Source organism: Bradysia coprophila, unplaced genomic scaffold, assembly GCF_014529535.1.
Source record: "Bradysia coprophila strain Holo2 unplaced genomic scaffold, BU_Bcop_v1 contig_732, whole genome shotgun sequence".
Classification (NCBI taxonomy): domain Eukaryota; kingdom Metazoa; phylum Arthropoda; class Insecta; order Diptera; family Sciaridae; genus Bradysia; species Bradysia coprophila.
This window is the reverse complement of record NW_023503972.1, coordinates 2,851,992-2,870,462: the sequence shown is the minus strand read 5'-3', so window position 1 is coordinate 2,870,462 and position 18,471 is coordinate 2,851,992. Positions and strand designations below refer to the sequence as shown.

General features: G+C 33.8%; 1 protein-coding gene and 1 long non-coding RNA gene across 4 annotated transcripts in view; one reads left to right on the top strand and one right to left on the bottom strand.

The window, feature by feature from the left end:
- LOC119084021 overlaps nt 1-18,471 on the top strand; it is a 125,691-nt gene that overhangs the window by 58,736 nt on the left and 48,484 nt on the right. The window lies entirely within an intron of this gene.
- On the bottom strand, nt 6,361-17,598 carry LOC119084075. The gene is made up of 3 exons (XR_005088994.1): nt 17,526-17,598; nt 8,067-8,073; nt 6,361-6,371 (listed from the first exon to the last, which is right to left on the bottom strand). It is a non-coding gene; the product is annotated as an uncharacterized LOC119084075 (long non-coding RNA).

Below are 18,471 nucleotides of genomic sequence, written 5' to 3'. Positions count from 1 at the left end.
CGTCAGAACCAATTTCCTCTACCTTCTGTTTGATATACAAAATGTCTTATTTGCGGTTTTCAATGGATCTAATTTCCTCTGAATGGTTTTTTCCATTCCGTTGTTTACCGGCAATTGAGTGGATTGTGGAAATGGTAGAAATGATTTTACTGCTTGTGACATAAACATCTATATCGCCCAGGCCGCCCAAGCTTAACCTACATTTTACAAAATTGAAAATTGTGTTTTTATGACATTTTATGGCTTTGCGAACTCACACCATCGTTACAGTCGTTGTAAAATAAATAATTTTTTTTTTCTGCAGAAATCCGCTCTAATTGAGTTTCAAATAAACGCAAATAGTTATAGTATGTGCAAGCTTCAGTGCTTATACGGAACTGTTTCTTTGATATTCCAACAATTTTTCTCGAGTGCTGCATTTCATCGTAACAGAGCACAAAGCTTTTTTTTAATTAAAGAAAATATTTCAAAAGACTTAAACATTGTTCGTTACGTAGCAGGTTTCGTACATATTTTGCAAAAATTTCCAACCAACGAAGAGGACTTGACTTAGCAAAACGAATTTTTGTGTTATTAAGCGCACAAACGCGCCATTTCAAGAACAATAAACTGTTTATGCTAAATCCATCTCAATTCATTTGCGTTTTATTGAAGTTATTTCTTCTGAAAATTCACTGAAAATTTAATTAATTTCATCAAATGAGCGAGAGATGGAGACAGAGAGAGATGAGTTATTTTGGAAATGAAAATCTCCTTAATTAAACACTGAAAACGCTGGTCTTCCAGTTTATTTATGTGAACTCGGTGTATTGTATAAAGAAAAACGATGGCAGCAGACAACATATCTCTTAAGACATTTCTAGGGTATTATTGAAGATTATTTTGGATTCGTTGTGTACATTAGCTTTTCTTGATGAAATTTTATGGTGCGCTCTTTCATTATTTTATGGTGTTTGATTATTTATACGATGGATTATGGATGTGTTTACATTACGCACGATATACGAGCCTAAAAGGATCAAAGTCATAGCATACGTATATGTATTACCGTACGTTACAACTTTCTCCACATACAGTAGAGACTTTATATTGTCAATCACCGTAAATCTTCCATTTATTATTTATTCGCAATTTAAAGAAGCTTTATCTGGATATATGAGGTTTTATGCCATTAGATTCGACGGATATCGAAAGAACACATGAACATGTCACTCAGACCCGAGACACATAAACATTTGTAAGTGTTGTCATTGCGTAATTCTTTCGGCGCTTAATTCAAGTTATAATTTTTACTGGTGTGACCCTGAATGTTCCGTTTTGTAATAATAATGAATTTTAAAAACATTTCACAGAAATACATACAAAATTCAACACTAACTGATATTCCAACTGTGTGTGGTTGTGTAGACCTACTACGTCATATGTAAATTAGTGTACAACTGGTCTGCCTGAAATTAACTTTTAACAGCATATTTTGTACTGATATGCCTTCATATCTGTGTCTCTCTATTGAAATGATATTTTTCGTACACGTCATTTGTTTGTTATATTGACTTATAATTAAGGCAAATAATGTGAGTCGTAAGCGTTAATTAATTGAAATGTTTACTTCAAGGTCCAATTAGTCAACTGAATAATAGTTGTGTATTCAGTTTCTGGTTCAAATAATAAAATTTGTAATTCAATTTCAGGGTTAAGTGAAAGAAAAAAAAAACGTTTGAAATGAACGATCAGTTGTAATGAAGTCAACGACCTACGATGTGTAACAGTTTATTACGTTGTAAGTGGGCGGAATTAATTGAAATTGTACAATGAAGTGGCCCGAAAAAGAATTTACGTCAGTTAGATCTTTGTTTGAGACGAAAAATACTTTTAACAAAGGGTCAAAAGTCATCAGAAAATTTTTTTTAGATTGAAACCTACATTTAAATTTAAAGACCCATAGAACTGGCCGAGACATTCTTTAAATGATTATTTTATGATGAAGTCGTGATGGCTAAATTTTATGCAAATGTAAAAACAAGTAGAAGACACCATGGCTTCACTGTAAAAAAAATAGGATTGAAGAATGTCTGAGCCAAAAATTTGGCACGGAGGTTCTACGGGTCTTTGTCTTTTACTTATATGTTTATATCTACTAAAGAGGCAGAAACCCAAATAGGCTATTCCAAGACGTGGTGTAAAGTAAAGGGAGCAAATTACACTTAGAAGAGTAGTCAATAAAGGAATTTTAAGTAAAAAAGGCAAGGGAGCATCGGGATTTACCCGATTAGGCCATATGGTCAGAACGGTTTGCTCTTCGGTTTGCAAAATTTTAAATTTTTCTCTGCATTACTGGTACAATGTTGTGGCGTCTATAGTTATTTAGTTGAATAGTTTGAATACTTCCACCACCACCACTAACTACTGATTTCTATCTAATTCGAATGCTCGATCTACCGAAACAGTTAACTTCGCTAATGAATTGCAACGATTCTTTCTCACGTTCCACAGACGTTAGGCGACATGAAAATAATAATAAATTTCCGAGAAGTGGATTTTCACATGTCTCGAGGTTAGCCATCCATTCCAGGACTTGTTAATTAGCGCTAATCATTTTTGTCAGTTGAGTCTTGTAGAATAAACAAATTGGTTGCGTATATTGTCTTGCTAATCTGCTTAGAATGTTGGAATTATTAAAAGTTTTGGTGGGAAAAATTTGACTACCTGTCGACAAGGATTCTCGTCCTGTTTAGGAGAGAAGAATTCATAGACTAATTCCCAAAAGCTTGCAAAATTCCCATATTTTTTCCTAAACTGTTGAAGTAAATTGATTTAAGTACCTCTGGAGTAGGAATTGAATTTATCAATAATTTTTAGTCAAAACTGTTTTTTAATACGGCTAGCCACGGCAATGTCACGCGACAAGTGTTATAGCTTTCAGCAAAAATTGATGTTAAAATTAATGAAGTAACAGACTCGATTACGAACAAAATATAAATTCTTTAAATCAGTGAAATTACAGATATTCTTTCTTGATATAAGCGAGATACGCTTGCCATTAACAACAGTTTCAACTTAAACGCCAGCTCTGAATTATTATTGTGAACATTCCAATCAGCTAAAATGCTATTATCAGCATGGCTCTAATATATAACTCATCAGAGACAGAGATAAGGAAACCTGATACACAAGGTACAATGTGCACACGTATATATGTGTGTGATACATTGTTTGCTAATCACAAATCAAATGATTGTCGTGTTACGTTATCAGTGTGTTTCTAATTAAATAGAAATTGTCTCATCACGTACCTACAATTCATTTTGTGTGTTAATATCCAAATGTGTGTTTATGGTTGATTCCCGCCACAAACACACTGAACACCGTAATTTTTTTACCGAAAAAAATCTTAGATTTCATTTGTACGAGACTGCCATAAATGTCTGTATAATTATACCGAAATCGTACATGCCATGCGATAGAGGTATGTATGTATTTAACACTTCAACTATTCGTACTTTGAATATACAATAGACATAACTGAAACGAAAAACCAATTAACTTGTCCAATCGATAGAGAAGACTCTTTTTTTCTCTAATTTTAACGTCTCTACGCCTTAGGAATATTTATGTACATGACAATGCCATATGCTAGGAACATTAACATTTTGTTGATAAATTCAGCGATACCGAATTTCTGAAAATAAAAAAGAGAATCATTTGTGAGTGCATGGTGTTGTATATAATACCCAGTGTACAGTAATCGTATATTATGTACATTAAAAACAATATATCGCGTCGAGTTTTGCGTGACTAAATTGTTTATTGAATGATTCATCAAAGTATAAATGGAAAAAGAATTAATTTGATAAAGTAGCTTAATACCCAGGTATTAAATCGTATATATACACATTCATATATTGGTCGGCATTTTCATTTCACTTTGAACTGTTCCGTAATTCTTAAACGCAATTGCATGTCTAATTCGGTAAGAGGAAGTATATTGCGGAGTGATATACTCCATGTGTGTGTGTGTTACGGTAAAGACATTTCGCATTCAGGATGATAAGTTATTCATGTAATATATACATTACGGGTTCAATACACCATAATCGGTTAGATGACCCCCATTCAAAATTAAATTATTTTCAATTTATTGATGAGCATAATGAAAGAAAAAATTGGAGATCATTTAAAACTTCGGACTCTACTACAGAAAATTGAATGATGGACGTGTCTTCCATCTATTTGTTTCTTAAATTTTGTGATCCTACTCAGCCTTCATTTGCGTCATCATAATGGAATTTCAAAAGAAAAGTTTGTCTACTTTTTTGTTTGATGTGTCAAAGTGTTCGATAAAAATCTTGTACTTCACTGGTTTAATTCACATTTCACTAAGACCAAGTGATCCTGAAGCTTTGTTTATTTCAGACGTTTTTCAGCTCATCCATAAACACAATCAAAACTGTTTATACTTGTTCATACGGTTGAAGCACCGTTGTTAACACACGCACGTAAGTGATGGTAGTGACAAAACCGTATACAAAATTTTGATGGTTTCTGTGGATCAGTTGAAAAAGAGCTGAGACAAATTCATGCTGAAATTTCATTACCTCTTACTGTAGCTGTAGCAAATTATGGAAAATTTTAGCAAATCATTTTTCCCAAAATAGGCTGATGGAAAACGAAGAAAAGTTGACCGGTAGAGAATTCTCACAATGACACTCAGATTTGTCAAAATAGATCCGATTCGTGATGATTATCTTCATCGCGAACAGTCATAACGGTTAAGGCCGGCAAATGCTCTTCTTACTGCTAATTTCAACTCCATCGTAAACCATTTTGGTGGCTCATGACAGGTAACAGATCGCTTCGATCCCAAATAAATGGAGTTGCTTTCCAAGTTAAAATCATTCCGAATTCAATGTGGTGACATTGCACATTCATCTATTTGATAGGTACGTTTTGATAAGTATCTGTACCCTCTTACGCTAGATCCTATCGACTTTGTCAGTTTTAGTCCCAGTGGACTTCTATTTAATGATAGTGTTAAAGTAGATCTCGATCATAGACTAGTACATTACGAATAAAATTAGAATAATTTGAGCTGAACTGACCCTGTCTCTTTGGCCTCCAATGGGCCTGTTGTGCGCGCTCAGTAAAGTATTAATTCTAATGAAACGAGATCAAGCATTTTTGACATGCAATCTAGTATTGCGGTTCTTCAGCCAACTCCGCACTTAATTTACTGCGCCGCACTTACAAAATGAGTGACAGCGATCACTTTTAGTTGTCAAAAGTATTGAGACGTGTTTGTGAAGATTGCGAAAGCAAAATTAATCGTATTGAAATGACAATATCATGGAAGAAGCTGCCAGTCACAACGACGTAATGGTGTGTGTTGTTGATATGACTAATTAGCTGAGTATTTCAACCGTATTATGATAATCTGTCTACTATGAAAGGTCTACTAGCTAATACTTAGTCACGTAGTTATTACATAAGCCAGACAAAATCGTTCTCATCAGGGATCGAACCCGGAATCACTGGCGTATGAGTTCAAAGGCCTATCTATTGAGCTAATAGACTAGTCGTTTAATTTGTTCGCTCAATTCCGATTCCCTAAAAACATTTTATTCGATTCTCTTGAGCCACTCTGGGACCACGAGTTATGTTTTCTGATTCATCTAAACTGCACACAAATGAACAAAAAAAATGTATTTTTAGTTAAAAAAAAAAAACGTGCAAACACTCAATTTAACAATCGCAATTAATTTATCTTTATTCTCTCTTTTTTTCAGGTAATGACCTCAACGTCCTTCAATTTTTTTTCAAGTCAGAAATAATATTGAAAATGTGATATCAACAATGAATAGCAAACAACAACAGTTCACGTATGTATATTCCATATAGTGTCTGTTTACTCACTTATACACAGAGTATTTAAAGTAATTTTTTTTTTGTATGAACAAAAATATGAGAATAAATAATCGTGGTTCGTTGAGTGAAAAAATAAACACTTCAAACCCGTTTAACCTTAATTCATAAAACAAATTGAATTATCACCTTTCCGTTCGTTCGTTTTTTATTTCGAATATGGAGAAAATAAAATAAAAAAATTCGAGCGCGTAAACTCAATTACAGACTTTAGATCAACCTGTTTGGTTGACCGTATTTCCGTGTACAGAACACTCTAATTACATTTACAGAAAAGACAACGTAAATGCATTTATATTTTCTCTTGCAATTTGAATGAAAATGTTAATGGAACAGATGGTTGTGTAGGTTTTAAAAATGAAATGAATGATCAACACAATGACTATAGTTCTTTCGTGTCTTTATCAAACCGCTTTCAATTTGCTGATTTCGAACAAAGACTATATCAAGCACTTATACTTGACATAAATGTAATTGGCAAAAAATAAATTCTTATCTGGCATCGACGTCTATATTAAGACTAACATCACGTTCTAAATGCGACTGGCATGACATGGATTATTGTTTTCTGTGCATTATTTGCATTATTGTTCTGGATGTCGCGTCGTTCTGTTTTAATTATATATTTTTTTCTATTTTCATTTTCATTTGCAGGCAAATATGCAAAAAAAAAGTATTTAGATTAATGACATTCTTGACAATGACTATTTCATTCATTGAAAACGTTTTTTTCTCGCAAAACCAATTCAACAAAATGGGTTTTCCTTCCAATCTGAAAAATTGTTTTTTTTTTGTTTTTGATAAAAGATCGCATCCAGAAAGCGTTTTCGTTTACATTTTTCACAAAAATCAGATAGACGTGAAGTGAGTTGTCAGTCAAATTATATAAATTATTTTCTGAACAGGAATTTGAAAAACTTTGCTCTCAGATTCACATTTTACGGGACGGGATGGGAAAATGTTTCCCATTGTTGGCAACTCTTTTAGAGACTATGTGAAACATGAAAAGTTGTTGTTATAACTCTGTATTGATGATGTAGGTCGGTATTGATAAAATGATGAGATAAGAATCTTTTCATATTAAGCTGAGCCAAATGATGACTAGAGTGTATGTAGTTCCAAGCGAAAAAAAAGTCTTTGTTGAAGCCCTGATCCAAAAGAATGAAATTTTTCAGAGATATCTGGAGATATTTTGAAGGAATTTAATTTGCATGAAGCCATACCCATCTATTCCAACATTCCTTTAAAATTCCATCAAAGCATTAAGTCCCATTAAGATGAACAGCATCTCATAAATGCAGAAAATTGAACACTTTAGAAATTACAGAAATTTACTCGGAATTTTCAAAATTTACATTCATTTACATTGTTGTTAGATGAACCATCTCTATTTGAAGAACCTCTCAAAAGTGATTGTGTGGAAACGCAATCTCTGAAATTGGTCTAACGTTTTACATATCAATGTTTACGGTTTTGTTTTACCATTTGATAGCCTACAATTAGTAGCCTGTGCTCTACAAGTATAGAAATCGTATAGAAAAACACAATGGTAAACAAACGAAGTAGCAGATTTAATGTAATGTAAGTCTAGAACAGGTATGGTCGATCGGCGAATTTGTCTTAAACGCACTCACATTTTATGTCAAAATAATATGAAAATGAGTGCGTTTAAGTACGACAATCAAATTTTTATGTCCTCCGGGCGGACAATAGACCATACCTGTTTTACACTTTCATTGATTTAATGATCATATCACGATACGTTTGCTGTTTCTAAATGGCTAAGAAACAATTGTCGCAAAAGTCAATAATTCATTTTCCATTTCCATACGAAAAACTTGTGAACCTAAATCGAAACAATCACAAAATTCGTAAAATCAACATTACATTTCCTCCGTATTTCGCTCTGTGTTTTCCTGACAGAATCGACAAAACATGAATTATAATCCAAACGAATCATTCAATTTATTCGATAACAAATTAATAATGCAATAAGTCGTTACAGAATTCGTCGTCGAACCACTCGAAAATTCCGTTTGCATGCTAATCTAATGTCGATCCACGTTTTGTATATTTCGAATTATACGAAAGTTCTCAATACGTCGAGAAACTCCACTCGATTAAACTCAATTTAATTCCGACTGAACACATCACCTTGATTCACTGATAAATTATACGATTCACAAAGCAATTTACGTGGAAAGAAAGAAAACGAATTTCAAATCAATCCGATATATACTTGGGAAATGAGACCAATTACGGTTTATATTTTTGTTGAACAAACCGCATAAAAATACATAATTCATTTTCAATCAGGTATAATACCTTGTATATGTGTGTTTATATATACCGCATAGAATCCATCCAGTTTAGGCCTCTATAACAATCCAAGTAAATTTTTGTGATCTACTCGAAATTCGAAGTAACGTTACATAGAAACAACGGGTGGAGAGGCTACATAAGGTATAAAAACGGATCTGTGTTTGATGTTCTATGGCATAGAGTAAAATCCCTTAATTTCGGCTGTATCCCTGCTGATTTTCATATATTTCAACGTTATGATCTTGAGTTCAGTAAATTGAATGACTTGTACATAACAGCGTCGCAAGCATGTAACGAAGCACATTATGTACATTCAAAAACCACCCTTATTTTTGCCGAAAATAAAAGAGTTGGGCGAAAACTTTCTTTTGGTAAACTTTGTGCGCCACGTCAATGATAAATTGTTACCAGACCCTAGACATCATGTCGGGCAATTTATATATTATGCTTTTGCTCTGCGAAAGTTTATGTTTGCAAAAATGTTTCTTGTTTTTATGATGAGGAGTTTTCTTCAAACGGATCGATAAATTGACGTAGGGAACGTTGTTGTGTTTTTGGTAGGATAAACCTTTCTCGGTTCGCATTCAGAGTAAAAGAATTTACGAAGAAAACTTATATGTTTTCAGTTTTTTTTTGTATTGAATTTATGGTCGGAAGGCTGTAATTTAATTGAATGAAATATTTTTCGGACTTCATGTTGGGTTGTTTGATGTTTCGGAATGCTTGAATTGAAATCCTCAAACTGATAACCAATTTTATGATGGAAATGTGTAATTCAAATTTATTCTTTTCCCTTGGCTCGGCATAAAAATATTGGAATCTATTCTTAACCAAATTGGCTACGATCCAACCCGATAGCCGAATAAATAGTACATGAAATGGAATTTGTGCGATTAAATTAAATGGAACGTTTGTCATGTGTTTGTCATGTAATGTCCTAGATAGCCCCATTTCCATTGTAAAGAAAAATCTGGAACATCAATAATTCATTCTTCTTCTTCATAAATTGATTATGAAGGGCGATGAGACAATATATAATGGGACAATGCCAAATATTATGGCCGAATATTTGATTTGATTGGTTTTTAATTAGTTCTCACCTGACATTTTTTGGCCCTTTTCACCGCTAGATCATTGTGCCATTTTATCTCCGTTCCGAATTTCTAGCTTTTTGGTACTAATTGATACTGTAACTGAATTTAATGCTCTTGAGTAGCAGAGTTTTGAGTACTAATAATGACGTTTTCTCGGACATCTAAACGTTTAGAAAATTGATTCGGTCTGAGATTACAGCTTAGCGTTTTAGACAGGTAAATGATTCCGTTGAGGCTACCTAATTGTCTGGGTTTAACCTTTTAGAGACGGCAGTCGTCGCACAACCGAATCGCAAATCTATTACTTCGGTTGTTTAAATATGTATTTACTACCAAATCTTTTACTTCCTTCGCTTTAACATATATTTCCTTATATAAGACCACATTAACCGGAGGTCGTCACTCATTTTTGTCATTGATGCCGATAACATATTGTTAGCCACTTCTGAAATTTCTAAGACAAGATGGGACCATAGGGCTATATTTTACTGTCATCATTAACAATAATGTTCTTAACTAAACAGAGTTACCACAAACCCCCTGACGTTATAGTGAAAGAAATTGAATTGCATAACCGGTTTAATTTCCCGTGTAAAAGCTTTCTTTCCGCAAACTTAATGCATAGAAACACAATATGTAGAAACGGACAACGAGAAAAACGCAAAACTAGCTATAATTACTTCAATCAAAAAAAAAAATAATAATGAGCGAGACACATAACCAGAAAGGAAAAGGTCAAAATACACAACACTTCTTATGCGCGACATAAAGACCCCAACAAAACCAGTTTTCTTATTTCATGCTTGATTTCAAACGAAATTCGTTCTTGTTATTTGGTTTTGTGACTTGGAAGAATTTCTTTTTAAATAAAGAGTTTATTTAGCAGCGTTGTTGTGTTCGTCGTATATATACCTGGTGTATATTCACAGTTGTTTTTCTCTTGTGCATTACACTGCCAGCCATTTTTCGTTGTTGTTCCTCACTTACTTGCAATATTAGCACAGGTATTCCGAGATGTATAGTATAGTTATATATAGGCAATGTCGATAAATAATGTTAGAAAGGAGTAACATTTCTGGAAACCGGTTGGCAGTAAGCAAAACAACAAAAAAGTAGCAGAGGAAAGAAAAAAGAATTTACAAAAAGAAAAACGAAGATGGAAACATGAAACGTAGAATCGTTATGTTGCAAAGTAACAATAAAGACGAACACTCTCATAAAAGGAAGTTGATCTTGCTTCACTCTTGCAGAACGCAAAGAAAAATGTAACAACGAGACTGATTGTTAAAAGTACATGAACATACGAAAAAAAGCGTCTTGGTTATCAAGTTTTCAGTTACAATCAAAGTCTTGTTCTATCTTTACTCTGTGTTTTTTTCATAGAACCAGAGAATGACAATAAATTCATTTCCATTGCTAGACGACCGAGTGAGAAGAAATTGATTTTGTTTTGCAATAAAAATTGAATTTTTACCACACGTTTCGTGGTGAGTTTTTTGTAAGCTCTTTTTCTATGCTTTAGGCTGAATATTGTAGATGAGACAGCGTGTGTATAGCAAATTTACAAATTCGTAATTGTCTAGTCACCGCGGGAAATGAAAATGATTGAGCTATGTGCACAACCTTGAACCGTTTCATAAATACATTGAAAGTAGAATTTTGTTGTTTGATTCTGACTACAAAGTAGGAAGGCATAAACGTGCGTGGAATAAATAGCAGAAGGTCAAAAATGTTTTAACAATGGGAAAGGACATCACGTGTATAGGAGGCGATAATTCTGTTTTACAGTTTTACCCTAATTTACAAATGGCAAGTGTACCACTATTTAAAACGTCAAATCCTTTACTACAAAATCTATTACTTCATTTGGATTAATATTCATTTTGCTATATAAAACAACCCTAGCTAAAGATGGTCATAGCTCACTTTTTTGTCATTGTCAATAGCAGATAAGGTGCCTTTTCTAAAATGGACATCCTGTAATTTACGCATCTCGCATGTCCGGTAACAAATTATAGATTTTCCTCACTCAATCTTTTCCGATTTTGCAATCAGAATAGCACGTTCAGTTAACCAATCAATCGTTATGTTCCGGTAACATATCCCATCTACCAAACAAACTTATGTGAACAACAGAAAATCTAATTATCGCAAACTCATCGCATCCTTGCTCAATCATTTGATTATAAGGTCAACGCTTTGTTAAGCCACAATAAATCAGATTGTTTTATGGTGCACGTCTTCTATTCTCTTATCAATTAAATTGCTGTGGGTTCACACCCAGCGAGAGGCGTTTATGCAACGCCATGCCATATCATATCAGCACAAAGTAATGACTTTCGAAACCGAATGTAGTCTCGAGCACACATTCACACATACAAACACATCGAACACGTAGTTCTGTAACCGAAATTACTTTTCGAAATTTATGGTACACCAGAGATTGCAGCAGAATTTATTTTATCGCACATTTGTATGTGCATATCATTGGATAGAGCTCAGTTTTTGAAGATTTTCTACTTTTGTCGTCTGTTTTTTTTTTCGACGAGACCATATTACAGCAATCGCCTTAATGTCATTAAAATCCAAACGGGACAGTGGAACGGTATTTTTCTCTCTGTTTTCGTCAATTTATAGATGGTGGGTTGGGATGGAGGAGTATACTTGTACTAATGATAAAAGTTTGTGATTTATGATTCAGTTTCTTATGAGAGTTTTAGTCGGGTCGTTTGAATTTATTGAGATCATAATTTCAGCGTACACATAATAATTGCTTCCTCCATTTGATTGGATTTTTTTTAGACTGAAGGCCTCAGGATGTGGAATACGGTCACCACATTTATCCGTCGATGTTCTCTCTTCTTTCTGAAAGGAAAAGGTTTATTCTCAACCATACTCCCTGACACACTCGGCTCAATAAGGCTGATACCAGTTGTTTTCAAATAGAACTGGAATTGACTGGAATTGGATGTATCACCTTGAATTATGTTTAAGCAATTATAAATTGTAGCGTTGGGTGCATATTTGAATAATTGTCACGAACTTTTACCGTATGATTCATTGCTCAGTATTTTTCTTTTAACAGAATGGAATATCAACGACACAGTCATATATACAAACACTTATTGGATATAATTCGATCAATAAATCTTAATGTCTGTTGTAATGAAACTAATTCGAAACATTAACGAAAGACCATTAATCTCGTTGTCATTAATTATTAATAAGAAAATTAAAGCCAATTGTTCCATTTAATCTAATTTCATCTAATTGACGTGATGAAACATTTTTTTTTCTTTATCACAATGAACTTTGCATGCCGTTTCGACCTGAAGGTTGTAAATTTTCTATATTAATAGGGAATGTACTTATCGGTTGTATAATAATGAACATGAAATTGCCATGAAAAATGCAGTACATCGTGTGTAAGTCAGTCATACAACGGGAGATAATGTCGGAACATAGAATTCAGTCGTAAATCATAAAAGATATCTGTCCCAGACCGACTTAAAATAGTGAGTATGCCCATTTAACCTTTTACAAGCGGCAACTTATATTATCATTAAATCTGTTACTTCTATTATTCAAAATATCACAAAGTGTTGAATAGCAAATCTATTACTTCATTTGATTAAGCGTATGTTTTGCTATAAAACAGAACATTTGTCATAGCTTCACATTTATTTTCGTCGTTGTCGTCAATAACAAATAAGGTATCTTTGGCATAGTGACTGATTAATTACCAAAGTAATCTAAAGTAATAAATCCCACAGACTCGAACTCAAAATATATTTGGCTCACAGTACCAATTAAGCGCAAAGTTTATTTTACTAAAGGTCTTTCTCACTGTGGCCATTCAATAATTATCTGAATTTCAATTGAAATGACGATAGTGAAACAAGTTAAACTGTCTGTGAACGAATCGTACATTTATGTTGTTCAATTTCTTTGATTAATTCTTTTGGACGTCGTTTGGTATCAGGCATGGTGATAATAGAAAGACATTGAAAGTCTTAGAAAAACTGTGAAAGAAAAACCGGATGTCTTTGTTGAATGTTCTCGTTCGTTTCTCTATTTTGTCATCTCACTTCCTCTACCACCGGAAATTGATTTTATTACGGATTTACGGACTAAAATTTCTATCGAAGCAATTTACTTGATTAACAAAATTGGTTACTTTAGATCCTCAACAACTCAATTTTTATATTCGACCAACACCAAATCGAATGACCAGCACTAAGACAAAAAATCATTCTGCGATAAATTTCATCGGGGACTTATAAAATGTTTGATTGACTTTGACAGTTTGTCTCTCTATCTGAACTGAAGGATCATAATAAATTCAATTTTATTTTTTTCCCAGGCTCTCTTGCCAATGTCTGCACAAGTGAATACACCAAATAAAAAAAAAACCTTCGTCTCACTCTGCACGAGTGGCAGCGGAGAAAATAACATAAACATGACATAATAGAAGAAGGTCGGGTTATTACATAGCACCCTTAATGCTTCGATTGTGTATATAAAAGAAGCACAACCATGTGCAATAAATGTATACGAACGAAATGTATAGACTTCCTTTTTCTCTTGGGCGCTTAATGTTTACAAACCATCACCCATTCCCAGATAACTATTTACCACTGATGAACATCTCACCCATCCGACCCAACATACAGCTCGTTGTACACACGTAAATATTTTTTTAGAACTTCGCCATAGCCCAACAACAACAACAACAACAACACCACCAACGTTGCGTTACTCACACTGAACGCTATATTTATATTCAAAAACATTCGCTACTCTCTTATGTACATCCGACTGGTACATAATGTACTTCAACATCACAATTCAGCATCGTAGACATAGAATAAATTTTGTAATATATATCGTCGCCCACATAGTTGTTTTGTATGCTGTGTGCTGGCTGTGTATACATAATACTATTATGACTATATAGATAGATGAATAGGATGGATTGGGTGGTTGGGTGTTGTATACGTATAGTTATATACAAAACGGTGGTGTGGTGTAATGTCGTTGGAGTTTTTTTTTTCTTTCTTTTTCATTTTCGGAAATTCGGGTTGGGTTATTTGGGTTTGGGTTTGTTGTACTAAAAATGAAGTAAACCAAGGCTGACGGTTTAAATCGATTTTCTGTTCCAGCTCTCCATGAATGAGACATGTGTAGGGTATAGTAGAAATATTTGGTTATGTGTCGCTTAAAACCTGGGTTATGCTCACTATGGTATATGTCATTCCACTACAATGTTCGAACATATCACATAGCCGCATTTATACATATTCCTGGAGGCTGAGATATACACACTTCTGGTAGTGCCGCATAAAAGTACGGAATGATTTTCTTCAAGCATTTTGGCCTTATGTAAAGTACGATTCAGTTTTATTATACTGCCTGCTTATGAGATGAGATGAACGAATTTTTTCCGTTATTTTTTCTGTACATTGAACATCACAGAACAAGATGATAAGGACGAATTAATGTTAGAATAAAAAAAAAACGAAAGTTTTATTTGTGCTTTGCTTTTATCTCTTCCAGTGCGTATATAACGACAAAATTTTAAGATTCCTGTATTCGAAAGGGATTTTGATGGAAAACATTTCTTGCCGGTATCGTCGCCATAGAGTGAAAGATTAAAGTAGATAGGCTGATAGAATATCTTACGCGATATTAAAGGTGATGGTTAATGGAATTGCTATGTCGTTTTTGCGATTTCATATAGCTTCCGATAAGAGTTGTTGGATTTTATTGTTTGGAATGCGGATTGATTGACATTCGGCTTTAAGATTAAAAATCATCGAGTTTATGGCTAAGATCATGATTTGAAATTAGTGCAATGAGTGAAGATGAAAACATACTAATGATGTGAATATGTACACTACTTTTAAGAATTATAAGATGTTTATATATATCGCTGAATCTGTTACTTCGTTTGTTGAACGCATCGTCAAGTATTTCATTTCGAATCTTTTACTTCATTTGTTTTAACATAAGTTTATTTTCGACATCAGATGTCCCAACAGAATTCTTACTTTCATTAAAATGTCTCAGAAAAGAGTTCAAATCTTGTAATACTCAAACAGATATCGAAGCTCTGTATCACTACAATCATCTGATGATTGGCTAAGATTTTTTATTACTGGATCCGAAAGAACCGTCCTCGATCCAAGGCTGATAGTATTTCTCAATCAATTATTATCGACGCCCGTCCTGTGTGGAGAAATAGTGCTTGAAGCGAGATTTGAAGTCACGTTAAAATGCTTCAAGTGCAGTCATCCAAATGTTTTTAGATGATGTTAGACCTCCCATTTGATTTTTCAATGGCATCATACTGCATCATAGAGCCAAAGAAAAGACAGTTGCTGGATTGTTCAGATACCACAGTAATAACGTTTACCAACGATGCCCTGATTGTGGTTATGTCAAATTAAAGTTTACCGTCAACGAGCGGACAGTCAGTGTTTAAATACTAGACGTTACAACGTTGGGATGAGGTGGCTCATTAAAACTTTATTCGTATTGGAGAATGGCAGATTGCAAAAGTGATTTTTATTCCAAATTCTGTTCACCTACAGTGTTTTGGTATGGACTTACTAAAGGCAACATTTTTCCCCATCAAATTTCATCGACACAATAAATTTCTTGGAATTTTTATAGCCGTGGTCTGAAACTCTTACAAAGGTTAAACCCGTATTGCATTCTCAGTAAGCTTATTTTCTTATCAAGTGATAACACGAATGAATAAACCTAACTGAGGCGATTCGAATTTAACATATTTTTTGAATTGATTAAAGTCTTATCGGACTTGTATGGAAATATGTGTGTTGAAAACGTGTAGATTCATAAATTCTGATTGTTAATGTTCTGTGTTTATTCAGGCTGAATATTCGTGGTGGTACAGCATCAGATTCATAATCTTTCATTATTTAGAATTTTTGTTGAGCTAATACCAACAACAAAACAACTGCCCTATAGAGTCGGCGATAGACGACCGATCATCTTCATTCTCTTACTTTTAACATTTTCTTGCAGACTAAAGTGTCTTGACCTTACATTCGAGAGGTAAAACCGTTTATGGAAATTTCCATCGAAATTATCTCGGAAATTATTCACAACACACAAACTCGATTGGGTGCTCAATGCTGAACAATAGAGCAATTTGATCGAAATGATGAGATATGTATGTGTGCCTAATGCTTGAATGGACACAACGTGATGTGGTCTGGAAAAAATTATAAATTTTATATGAAACTCGATTTTCGATTGCATAACGGATATTCGAAATGAATTTTGTTTTTCTGTCTAGTTTTTTTTTGGAAGCTCACACACGCTCACATGCACACGATCCAACTTTGAACGTGTGGGATTCATAGGTCGTCTTTTTTTGAACATGTATGTACAAAGAATGATTGAAAAGGTTTTACTTTATTTAAATAGAAGATCCAAGATCTTAGGAAATGTCCAAAATGTTGATGTATGGCATTGGAATCACTGTGATAAAGGCAAATGATGCATGTGTTCGGTGTGGAGTTTCTATATTTGAGTATTGAAAAATGAAACCTTATTTTTGGACTTTTCGATATCGATAACAGACTTAGCGAAACTATACGCCCAGTTAATTTACCTAGCAGCCTCGATGGCCATACAGATGTAGTAGTCTTTGAAAGAATACCTACGACGGCTCACTTGATTCTGGACAAAACTAGGAAAGAATTTTTTGTTATTTAAAATCATACTAGGGTCGAAATTGACTCATTACAACCCTAAGGATGAAAAGTAAATTGGATTTAAGATAAAAAGTATGTAAATAACCTTTTGTGGCCTGCTAAGAGAACCAAAAGTAAGCATGTCCATTTCGAGAGGCGAAATGGACATGTATTTACTTTTGGTTCTCTTAGCAGGCCTACAAAACTCGATACGTCACATGGAATGGTTATTTGTGTACCTGTTTTGGACGATTGATTTTAGGCAATTTCGCGGATTGTAGGCCGAACGAAGTGAGGCTTACAAGCGAAAGTGCCTTAAATCAACCGTCCCAAACAGGTGCACATGTAAGTTTTCATGCAGAGGGCCGGAAACCCGAGAAAATTCGAAAAATTGCCCTCATTTTCGGCCCCGAAGCATGAAAAAGTACTTTTGGACTTCAGTCCTTGTGATGTAAATGGCTATTACATAACTCGTGATAAAAATTAAAGGTCTCGTTTTCGTGTATTTATTGACCTGGCTTCGCCTCAGATCATCAAAATACACAACTAAATTCTGCTTTTCATTTTTTCCCTTATTATTTTAATGGCTAAGCAATATTTTGATCACATTGCCGCCTGGTAGCACAACTCATTTGTGCAAAACATCAATCGTGTTTTTATAGCTCTCATGCAACTAAATTATTCTTACAAAAATATTGCAGCGTTGCCACATTTATTCATATAAAAATTCGAAATTACGAGCCTTGTTGTCGTTGCCTAGATAAAGGTATTATTATGGAAATAATTTTTTTTTAATTCTTTCGTAATAATCTGCGTCACATATTACAAAAAGAAATTTTGAAATGGATTTTTTCCCGTTAATAATGTCCCTCTTGTGACGATAAGTTAGCAATTTTATTTTTGAAGTATCCTTACTCGTATTATACACTTAAACGAATCTGTCGTTATATAACTTTGTATGGGTCTCATAGCGTCGAGGATTTGTTCCACAACAGATAAGTCTACGACGCTCATCCATTATGAATTCCAACTTAAAACCATTTTTTTGTGTAATATATTGGGTACATTATGTTGAGACATGGCAGCAAAAGAATATCGATTTTTTTCTTAAAAACCCATCGTAGCGTCTTTATCCCCGGCTGATGCCATTAATTTCGCTTATATGTTTGAAAAGAAAAAGTTTTAGCGAAAAGAAAAACTTTTTGATTCTCTTCGGAATATAACACACTTTCATACAAATGAACTTTGTCGAGAACTTTTATGGAGAAAAACGTTAGCTTATCTTTCCAATTTTTAATACTTTCTTGTTCAATATGACTGGTGCAACTGATTGGCTTGTTTTGGTATAATCTTAATTCGTTCGTATAGAGAAAGAGATTACAAAGTTTATTGATTTTTAAATTCCTTCCTAA